Source organism: Oncorhynchus masou, unplaced genomic scaffold (assembly GCF_036934945.1).
Source record: "Oncorhynchus masou masou isolate Uvic2021 unplaced genomic scaffold, UVic_Omas_1.1 unplaced_scaffold_2952, whole genome shotgun sequence".
NCBI classification, from domain to species: Eukaryota; Metazoa; Chordata; class Actinopteri; order Salmoniformes; family Salmonidae; genus Oncorhynchus; species Oncorhynchus masou.
Genome location: NW_027009372.1, coordinates 22519 through 34216, shown reverse-complemented (window position 1 = coordinate 34216; position 11698 = coordinate 22519). Strand labels below are relative to the sequence as shown.

General features: G+C 49.2%; 1 pseudogene; it reads left to right on the top strand.

The window, feature by feature from the left end:
- The first annotated feature begins 1482 nt into the window (after positions 1–1482).
- The window catches only part of LOC135534054 (protein tweety homolog 2-like), a 30263-nt pseudogene continuing 20047 nt past the window's right edge, over positions 1483–11698 (top strand).

Below are 11698 nucleotides of genomic sequence, written 5' to 3'. Positions count from 1 at the left end.
TACTAGACATAGGAGAGTTCTGCTAGCGACCAGTACTAGACATAGGAGAGTTCTGCTAGCGACCAGTACTAGACATGGGAGAGTTCTGCTAGCGACCAGTACTAGACATGGGAGAGTTAATGTTGCAGCTGTTGCGGGTGGTTTGTCCAGAAACTGTCTGGTTGGGGGGAGCCGGTCTGCAAACTGGGCATTCTGCAGGGATGCTGTACATTCCCATCTGCTCTCCAGGGACATGATTCCCAGGGTTTCCAGAGCTTCCCGTTAGTTGATGAACGACTTGCCTATAATGACTGGACAGGCTCTCTTCTGGACAGGCTCCAGCTGACAGAAAAGAGCTTAATGCACTTCAAGAGGAACTGCTTCCTGCTGGCGCTTGTGGTTATGGTGTAACCTGGCTCAGGTCCTCCTGGCTCAGGTCCTCCTGGCTGAGGTCCTCCTGGCTGAAGTCCTCCTGGCTCAGGTCAGGCTGGATGGGGAGGCCCTGGAACATATAATACCATCAGTTGAATTAAAGCTGACAGTTATCTGACAGTCATTTATAATCTACGGTATGTATCTATGGCAGATACACTCTAGTCATGACATTGTGACATCATCATCCCGCGACCATCTGTACCCTACCACACCCCACACATATGACACTCACAGACACATGTGCATGTATACATCGTTACATATATCCCTCTCCTCTCTCCCTCCACCCCCTCCACACCCACTCTCCTTACATTAGGATATAAAGCAGATCACGTTCTTCTTTTTCTGACTCAGTGGCCTTGTGGTTAGAGGCCTGCCCTCAGAATGGAAGGTTATGAGTTCAATCTCCAGCTGAGTCACACCAAAGACTGTAAAAATGTGGCCTAATTCGTCACTGCTTGGCACTCAGCATTAAGGAGCTAGTTTGGGGGTAGACTAGCATCCTGTCCAAGTGGTGGGCTGGTACATTAAGGAGCTAGATTGGGGGTAGACTAGCATCCTGTCCAAGTGGTGTGCTGGTACACTAAGGAGCTAGATTGGGGGTAGACTAGCATCCTGTCCAAGTGGTGTGCTGGTACATTAAGGAGCTAGATTGGGGGTAGACTAGCATCCTGTCCAAGTGGTGTGCTGGTACATTAAGGAGCTAGATTGGGGGTAGACTAGCATCCGGTCCAAGTGGTGTGCTGGTACATTAAGGAGCTAGATTGGGGGTAGACTAGCATCCTGTCCAAGTGGTGTGCTGGTACATTAAGGAGCTAGATTGGGGGTAGACTAGCATCCTGTCCAAGTGGTGTGCTGGTACATTAAGGAGCTAGATTGGGGGTAGACTAGCATCCTGTCCAAGTGGTGTGCTGGTACATTAAGCTTCCTCAAACTATGGAAACAGGAAATGATCTGCTTTCTTACTACGTGCTTCATTTCACCTGTCACATTATTATACTATTATATGAAAGTTACCATAGATCGCCAGAACAGCTGTTCTGTCAGGTGTTTGTAAAGAGCACAACGATGGAAGTGGGAGCAGGTGAGTCCAGCTGTGTATTGAAAGGAGTTGCATTTTATATTGAAAGTCAACAGTGTTTTGTTTGTTGCTGCTACAGAGTAGTGGTTCCCAAATTGTGGGGCGTAAGGGGTCTCTTGAAGTTGTAATAGTAGAATGCACAAGGTGCACTTTGGAAATTGGGTAGTACATCATCAGTTCCTCTTGTCATGTCAGTCATTACAGACCTTAGAGAGATATTTATAACCTGTAAGAAATGTCCACCAACTAGCCCCATGTCAGCTAATGGTTTTAGCTAGGTTTTTTAGCCCTTAGATTTTGTCCATCTCTCTTCCCTTCTCCATATATCTCTCCCCTTCTCCCTCTCTCTCCCCCTTCTCCATACCTCCCCCTCTCTCTCCCCTTCTCCATACCTCCCCCTCTCTTCCCTTCTCCATACCTCCCCTCTCCCCTTCTCCCTCTCTCTCCCCTTCTCCATACCTCCCCTCTCTCTCCCCCTCCCATACCTACCCCTCCCCTCTCTTACCTTCTCCATCTCTCTCTCTCTCCCCTTCTCCATCTCTCTTCCCTTCTCCATCTCTCTCTCTTCCCTTCTCCATCTCTTCCCTTCTCCATCTCTCTCTCTCCCCTTCTCCATCTCTCTTCCTTCTCCATATCTCTCTCTCCCCTTCTCCATACCTCCCCCTCTCTCTTCCCTTCTCCATCTCTTCCCTTCTCCATCTCTCTCTTCCTTCTCCATACCTCCCCCTCTCTCTCCCCTTCTCCATATCTCTCCCTCTCTCTTCCCTTCTCCATCTCTCTCTCTCTCCCCCTCCATCTTCTCTATCTCATCTCTCTCTTTTCTCGCCCTCCATCTTCTCTATCTCATCTCTTTCTCGCCTCCATCTTCTCTATCTCATCTCTCTCTCTCTCACCCTCCATCTTCTCTATCTCATCTCTCTCTCTCTCGCCCTCCATCTTCTCTATCTCATCTCTCTCTCTCTCACCTCCATCTTCTCTATCTCATCTCTCTCTCTCTCTCACCCTCCATCTTCTCTATCTCATCTCTCTCTCTCTCTCCATCTTCTCTATCTCATCTCTCTCTCTCTTTCCAGGTCTCCAGTTCTCTGGGCAGTATGGAGGTGGGTCTGCAGCAGCACCTGAATCGTCTGGATGAGATCTTTGCTACGCGGGAGACTATGTCCAGGCCTTGAGGTTCATGGGTCAGATGGCTGACAACATCATCAGACAGCTGACCTCCATGCCGGACCTCAGCAAGGCAAAGGTGGACCTGTCGGCCATCGCTGATCAGACAGATCACGTAGAATACTACAGGTGAGAGGAGGAAACAGACAGACAGACAGACAGACAGACAGACAGACAGCTGACCTCCATGCCGGACCTCAGCAAGGCAAAGGTGGACCTGTCGGCCATCGCTGATCAGACAGATCACGTAGAATACTACAGGTGAGAGGAGGAAACAGACAGACAGACAGACAGACAGACAGACAGACCTGTCGGCCATCGCTGATCAGACAGATCACGTAGAGTACTACAGGTGAGAGGAGGAAACAGACAGACAGACAGACAGACAGACAGACAGACAGACAGACAGACAGACCTGTCGGCCATCGCTGATCAGACAGATTACGTAGAATACTACAGGTGAGAGGAGGAAACAGACAGACAGACAGACAGACAGACAGACAGACAGACAGCTGTCACTGACCTATGTCTATTATAACTCCTCATCGTGACTACCAGCCAGTCTATGTGTCTCCTCTCACTGTAGTCAAGGCTCTAGACTGGGCCTGTTGCTCCGGCCTGACTGACTGGTGTAATCTGACACCTGTATATATTGGTTTTCCAAGGCTGGTGAGCCAGTGTGTTATGAAGTGACTGCTAGAGGGGGTACTGTGTCAGTGGAGGAGGCGGTATGTATTGATGAAGAGGTGTTGTTTCACTGAGGCAGAGGGGGATGGAAGGCACTCTTTCTTTCTCTCTTATTCTTGTTCTCTCTTTTCTCTCGTTCTCTCACTCCCACCCCTACCTCTCTTTCTCTCACTCCCACTCCCTACCTCTCTCTTTCTCTCGTTCTCTCACTCCCACCCCTACCTCTCTCTCGTTCTCTCACTCCCACTCCCTACCTCTCTTTGTTCTCTCTTTCTCTCGTTCTCTCACTCCCACCCCTACCTCTCTCTCTTTCTCTCACTCTCACTCCCACTCCCACCCCCCTACCTCTCTTTTCTCCCACTTCCACCCCTACCTCTCTCTCTATCTCCTACTCCCACCCCTACCTCTCTCTATCTCCCACTCCCACCCCTACCTCTCTCTTTCTCTCTCTCCACCCCCTACCTCTCTCTCTTCTCCTACTCCCACCCCTACCTCTCTCTCTTTCTCCTACTCCCACCCCCCCTACCTCTCTCTCTTTCTCCTACTCCCACCCCCTACCTCTCTCTTTTCTCCTACTCCCACCCCCTACCTCTCTCTATCTTCTACTCCCACCCCTACCTCTCTCTCACTCCCACTCCCACCCCTACCTCTCTCTCTTTCTTTTCTCTTTCTCTCTCCCACTCCCACCCCTACCTCTTTCTCTCTCTCTCTCACTCCCACCCCATACCTCTCTCTTTCCCTCACTCCCACTCCCACCCCATACCTCTCTCTTTTCTCTCTCTCACTCACACACCCCTACCTCTCTCTCTTTCTCTCTCACTCACACTCCCACCCCTACCTCTCTCTCTTTCTCTCTCTCACTCCCACCCCATACCTCTCTCTCTTTCTCTCTCTCACTCCCACCCCTACCTCTCTTTCTCTCTCACTCCCACCTCTACCTCTCTTCTTTCTCACTCCCACTCCCACCCCTACCTCTCTCTCTTTCTCTCTCTCACTCCCACCCCTACCTCTCTCTCTTTCTCTCTCTCACTCCCACCTCTACCTCTCTCTCTCACACTCCCACTCCCACCCTACCTCTCTCTTTCTCTCTCTCACTCCCACCCCTACCTCTCTTTCTCACTCCCACTCCCACCTCTACCTCTCTCTCTTTCTCTCTCTCACTCCCACCCCTACCTCTCTCTCTTTCTCTCTCTCACTCCCACCCCATACCTCTTTCTCTCTCTCACTCCCACCCCTACCTCTCTCTTTCACTCCCACTCCCACCCCTACCTCTCTTTTCTCTCTCACTCCCACCCCTACCTCTCTCTCTTTCTCTCTCACACTCCCACCCATACCTCTCTCTCTTTCTCTCTCTCACTCTCTCTCACTCCCACCCCTACCTCTCTCTCTTTCTCTCTCTCACTCCCACCCCTACCTCTCTCTTTCTCTCTCTCACTCCCACCTCTACCTCTCTCTCTTTCTCACTCCCACTCCCACCTCTACCTCTCTCTTTTCTCTCTCTCACTCCCACCCCTACCTCTCTCTCTTCTCTCTCACACTCCCACCCCTACCTCTCTCTCTTTCTCTCTCACTCCCACCTCTACCTCTCTCTCTCACACTCCCACTCCCACCCCATACCTCTCTCTCTTTCTCTCTCACTCCCACCCCTACCTCTCTCTCTTTCTCTCTCACACTCCCACCCCTACCTCTCTCTTTTCTCTCTCCCACTCCCACCCATACCTCTCTCTCTTTCTCTCTCTCACTCTCTCTCACTCCCACCCCTACCTCTCTCTTCTCTTTCTCTCTCTCACTCCCACCCCTACCTCTCTCTCTTTCTCTCTCACACTCCCACCCCTACCTCTCTCTCTTTCTCTCTCTCTCTCACTCCCACCCCTACCTCTCTCTCTTTCTCTCTCCCACTCCCACCCATACCTCTCTCTTTTCTCTCTCTCACTCTCTCTCACTCCCACCCCTACCTCTCTCTCTTTCTCTCTCTCACTCCCACCCCTACCTCTCTCTTTCGCTCTCTCACTCCCACTCCCACCCCATACCTCTCTTTTTCTCTCTCTCACTCCCACTCCCACCCCTACCTCTCTCTCTTTCTCTCTCTCACTCCCACTCCCACCCCATACCTCTCTCTCTTTCTCTTTCTCTCTCACTCACACTCCCACCCCATACCTCTCTCTCTTTCTCTCTCACACTCCCACTCCCACCCCATACCTCTCTCTCTTTCTCTCTCTCTCTCCCACCCCTACCTCTCTCTCTTTCTCTCTCCCACTCCCACCCATACCTCTCTCTTTTTCTCTCTCACTCCCACCCCATACCTCTCTCTCTTTCTCTCTCTCCCACCCCTACCTCTCTCTCTTTCTCTCTCCCACTCCCACCCCCTACCTCTCTCTCTTTCTCTCTCTTACTCTCTCCTTGCTTCCTTTCATTAGAACACATTTGTCTGCATTTAGACATTTCTCCAGACAAATGTAATAGCATAGCGATCGCTTAGTGCCGCTCCTCACCCACCCAGTCTCTTCTCTATGAAGATATGTGTGGTCATTTTACTGCAGGCTATCGTGGTGGGGGTTACCAAACAGATAAGTGGTTTGGGGCCCATTCCAAGCCATTTCAATCCAATACATTCCATTCCAAATGACCGTTTCAAGACGATCTCACACTGTGGATTCTCCCCCAGTTTGCCAAGTATGATGTCACTATAGCGCTAGAGGTGACCGTAGGTTTGCACTTTGACCTCAACATCCCTCTTATTGAAAGCTAGAAACGTCATGATTTTTTCACAGGGGCCAGTGCAGTGGAAACGTAGCTTTATGTAGACACCACACACACACACACACACACACACACACACACACACACACACACACACACACACACACACACACACACACACAGACACACACACGCAGACACACATACATACTGCAAATACACACTGCAAATACCCCTTTACATAGAAGAAAGAGAGACAGACAGACCAACAGACAGACAGACAGACAGACAGACAGACAGACAGAGAGGGGGATAGAGAGAGAGGGGGGATAGAGAGAGACAGAGAGAGGGGGATAGAGAGAGAGACAGAGAGGGGGGGATAGAGAGAGAGAGAGAGACAGAAAGAGGGGGATAGAGAGAGAGAGAGACAGAGAGAGGGGGGATAGAGACAGAGAGAGGGGGGATAGAGACAGAGAGAGGGGGGGATAGAGAGAGAGAGACAGAGAGAGGGGGATAGAGACAGAGAGAGAGGGGGATAGAGACAGAGAGGGGGGGATAGAGAGAGAGAGTAAGACAGAGAGAGAGAGAGACAGAGAGAGGGGGGATAGAGACAGAGAGAGGGGGATAGAGAGAGAGAGAGAGAGAGACAGAGAGAGAGGGGGGGATAGAGAGAGAGACAGAGAGAGAGACAGAGAGGGGGGATAGAGACAGAGAGAGGGGGATAGAGACAGAGAGAGGGGGATAGAGACAGAGAGAGGGGGATAGAGAGAGAGAGACAGAGAGAGACAGGGAGAGAGACAGAGGGGGATATAGAGAGAGAGAGACAGAGAGACAGAGGGGGGGATAGAGAGAGACAGAGAGAGAGACAGAGAAGGGGGATAGAGAGAGACAGAGAGAGAGACAGAGAGAGGGGGATAGATAGAGAGAGACAGAGGGGGGGGATAGAGACAGAGAGGGGGGATAGAGAACAGAGGGGGATAGAGACAGAGAGAGGGGGAGAGAGAGAGAGAGAGAGAGAGAGTGAGACAGAGAGAGAGACAGAGAGAGGGGGATAGAGACAGAGAGAGGGGATAGAGAGAGAGACAGACAGAGAGAGAGAGGGGGATAGAGAGAGAGACAGACAGAGAGAGACAGAGAGAGAGACAGAGAGGGGGTAGAGAGAGAGACGAGAGAAGAGGGAGGTAGAGAGAGACAGAGAGAGGGGGGATAGAGACAGAGACAGAGAGAGGGGGACAGAGAGAGAGACAGAGACAGAGAGAGGGAGGTAGAGAGAGAGAGGGGGAGGTAGAGAGAGAGACAGAGACAGAGAGAGGGAGGTAGAGAGAGAGAGAGAGAGGGAGGTAGAGAGAGAGAGAGAGAGGGGACAGAGAGAGAGGTAGAGGGGACAGAGAGAGAGGTAGAGAGAGAGACAGAGGGAGGTAGAGAGAGAGGGAGACAGAGAGAGGGAGACAGAGAGAGAGAGACAGAGAGATGGAGACAGAGAGAGGGGGAGGTTAGGTTAGTTCCTATAGAAGACACTGTAGGACACGTATTATCTTTGTCCTGTTCAATTATTAACTTAACGTACTGGAAATGACCTACACACACACTGATGACACACAGACAGACAGACAGACAGACAGACAGACAGACAGACAGACAGACAGACAGACAGACAGACAGACAGACAGACAGACAGACACACACACACACACACACACACACACACACACACTGATGACAGACAGACAGACAGACAGACAGACAGACAGACACACTCTGCTTACTCATTCATTTATTCACTCACTCAAACAACCTTTCAATTTCAATTCACACGGAGGTGAAATAAAGAATCGAACAGTGAACATTACACTCACACAAGTTTCAAAGGAATAGAGGCATTCTCTCCCTCTGAGGCACATGATCCTAGACCTGTAACACTGTTCCCTCTGTTCTCTAGGTGGCTGACCTACCTGCTACTGCTGATCCTAGACCTGTAACACTGTTCCCTCTGTTCTCTAGGTGGCTGACCTATCTGCTACTGCTGATCCTAGACCTGTAACACTGTGCCCTCTCTGTTCTCTAGGTGGCTGACATGCCTGCTACTGCTGATCCTAGACCTGTAACACTGTTCCCTCTGTTCTCCAGGTGGCTGACATACCTGCTACTGCTGATCCTAGACCTGTAACATTGTGCCCTCTCTGTTCTCCAGGTGGCTGACCTACTTGCTACTGCTGATCCTAGACCTGTAACACTGTGCCCTCTCTGTTCTCTAGGTGGCTGACATACCTGCTACTGCTGATCCTAGACCTGTAACACTGTGCCCTCTCTGTTCTCCAGGTGGCTGACATACCTGCTACTGCTGATCCTAGACCTGTAACACTGTGCCCTCTCTGTTCTCTAGGTGGCTGACATACCTGCTACTGCTGATCCTAGACCTGGTTATATGCCTGGTGGCCTGTCTGGGGGTGGCAAAGCAGTCCCGGTGGCTACTCACCATGTAAGTAACTGGTACCCACTCTGATCAGCAGACATGGACAGGATAAAAGGATAAACACAAACACACTAACACATGTTATCTCATCACCCATCTCCCCTGAGACGACTACCAACCACGTACAGTAAGTTACTGTAGTTCTGAGGTGACTACCAACCACATACAGTAAGTTACTGTAGTTCTGAGGTGACTACCAACCACATACAGTAAGTTACTGTAGTTCTGAGGTGACTACCAACCACATACAGTAAGTTACTGTAGAGGTGGTTTCTTACCCCCTCTGGACAATGGACACAAAAATATGCGAAGTTTAAACAACACTATTCAATATCTGTGTCCAGCAGCGAAGTTTAAACAAGTCAACAACATCCCAGTGATTATCCTCATATCTCATCCCCCTTTAATATGTCTGTGTCTGACTGTATCAGTGATGTTGAAGCCTACTTGTCTTCTCTCTGATGGTGTCCACTAATGTCTATCGACCGGCCTGCTCTCCAGGATGTGCACTACTATACCCTTAACTCATTACCAAGAGCTTTCAGCCACTCTACTGCTGCTGCTGTAAGACGACCAGAGGAGAGATATGAGCTGAAACCATCCCCAGCCTTTTAACAACCATCTGGGGGCCCTTTGTTTTCTTACTCACTCTATTTATCTTTCTGCTGCTGTCTTCTCTCTCTACCTCTCCCTGTTTCTCTTTTTCTCTCTCTCTACCTCTCCCTGTTTCTCTCTTTCTCTCTCGCTACCTCTCCCTGTTTCTCTTTCTATCTCTCTCTCTACCTCTCCCTGTTTCTCTTTTTCTCTCTCTCTACCTCTCCCTGTTTCTCTCTTTCTATACCTCTACCTCTCCCTGTTTCTCTCTTTCTCTCTCTCTCTCTCTATCTCTATCTCTCCCTGTTTCTCTCTTTCTATACCTCTACCTCTCCCTGTTTCTCTCTTTCTCTCTCTCTCTATATCTCTCCCTGTTTCTCTCTTTCTATCTCTCTCTCTACCTCTCCCTGTTTCTCTTTCTATCTCTCTCTCTCTCTACCTCTCCCTGTTTCTCTCTTTCTATCTCTCTACCTCTCCCTGTTTCTCTCTTTCTCTCTCGCTACCTCTCCCTGTTTCTCTTTCTATCTCTCTCTCTACCTCTCCCTGTTTCTCTTTTTCTCTCTCTCTACCTCTATCTCTATCTCTCCCTGTTTCTCTCTTTCTATACCTCTACCTCTCCCTGTTTCTCTTTTTCTCTCTCTCTACCTCTCCCTGTTTCTCTCTTTCTCTCTCGCTACCTCTCCCTGTTTCTCTTTCTATCTCTCTCTCTACCTCTCCCTGTTTCTCTTTTTCTCTCTCTACCTCTCCCTGTTTCTCTCTTTCTATACCTCTACCTCTCCCTGTTTCTCTCTTTCTCTCTCTCTCTATCTCTATCTCTCCCTGTTTCTCTCTTTCTATACCTCTACCTCTCCCTGTTTCTCTCTTTCTCTCTCTCTCTCTATCTCTCCCTGTTTCTCTCTTTCTATCTCTCTCTCTCTACCTCTCCCTGTTTCTCTTTCTATCTCTCTCTCTCTACCTCTCCCTGTTTCTCTCTTTCTATCTCTCTACCTCTCCCTGTTTCTCTCTTTCTCTCTCGCTACCTCTCCCTGTTTCTCTTTCTATCTCTCTCTACCTCTCCCTGTTTCTCTTTTTCTCTCTCTCTACCTCTATCTCTATCTCTCCCTGTTTCTCTCTTTCTATACCTCTACCTCTCCCTGTTTCTCTCTTTCTCTCTCTCTCTCTCTATCTCTCCCTGTTTCTCTCTTTCTATCTCTCTCTCTACCTCTCCCTGTTTCTCTCTTTCTCTCTCTACCTCTCCCTGTTTCTCTTTCTATCTCTCTCTCTCTACCTCTCCCTGTTTCTCTCTTTCTATACCTCTACCTCTCCCTGTTTCTCTCTTTCTCTCTCTCTCTCTCTATCTCTATCTCTCCCTGTTTCTCTCTTTCTATACCTCTACCTCTCCCTGTTTCTCTCTTTCTCTCTCTCTCTCTAACTCTCCCTGTTTCTCTCTTTCTATCTCTCTCTCTACCTCTCCCTGTTTCTCTCTTTCTCTCTCTACCTCTCCCTGTTTCTCTTTCTATCTCTCTCTCTCTACCTCTCCCTGTTTCTCTCTTTCTATCTCTCTACCTCTCCCTGTTTCTCTCTTTCTCTCTCTCTCTCTCTATCTCTATCTCTCCCTGTTTCTCTCTTTCTATACCTCTACCTCTCCCTGTCTCTCTCTTTCTCTCTCTCTCTCTATCTCTCCCTGTTTCTCTCTTTCTATCTCTCTCTCTACCTCTCCCTGTTTCTCTCTTTCTCTCTCTACCTCTCCCTGTTTCTCTTTCTATCTCTCTCTCTCTACCTCTCCCTGTTTCTCTCTTTCTATGCCTCTACCTCTCCCTCTTTCTCTTTTCTCTCTCTCTCTCTCTATCTCTCCCTGTCAATTTGTAAGTCGCTCTGGATAAGACCGTCTGCTAAATGACTTAAATGTAAATGTGATGTAATGTTTCTCTCTTTCTATACCTCTACCTCTCCCTGTTTCTCTCTTTCTCTCTCTCTCTCTCTATCTCTCCCTGTTTCTCTCTTTCTCTCTCTCTACCTCTCCCTGTTTCTCTCTTTCTATCTCTCTATCTCTCCCTGTTTCTCTCTTTCTATCTCTCTCTCTACCTCTCCCTGTTTCTCTCTTTCTCTCTCTCTACCTCTCCCTGTTTCTCCTTCTATCTCTCTCTCTATACCTCTCCCTGTTTCTCTCTTTCTATCTCTCTACCTCTCCCTGTTTCTCTCTTTTCTCTCTCTCTCTACCTCTCTCTGTTTCTCTCTTTCTATCTCTCTCTATACCTCTCCCTGTTTCTCTCTTTCTATCTCTCTACCTCTCCCTGTTTCTCTCTTTCTCTCTCTCTCTACCTCTCCCTGTTTCTCTCTTTCTATCTCTCTCTCCCTACCTCTCCCTGTTTCTCTCTTTCTCTCTCTACCTCTCCCTGTTTCTCTCTTTCTCTCTCTCTCTACCTCTCCCTGTTTCTCTCTTTCTCTCTCTCTCTACCTATCCCTGTTTCTCTCTTTCTCTTTCTCTCTCTCTCTATACCTCTCCCTGTTTCCTCTCTCTACCTCTCCCTGTTTCTCTCTCTCTCTCTCTCTACCTCTCCCTGTTTCTCTCTTTCTGTCTTCTCTCTCTACCTCTCCCTGTTTCC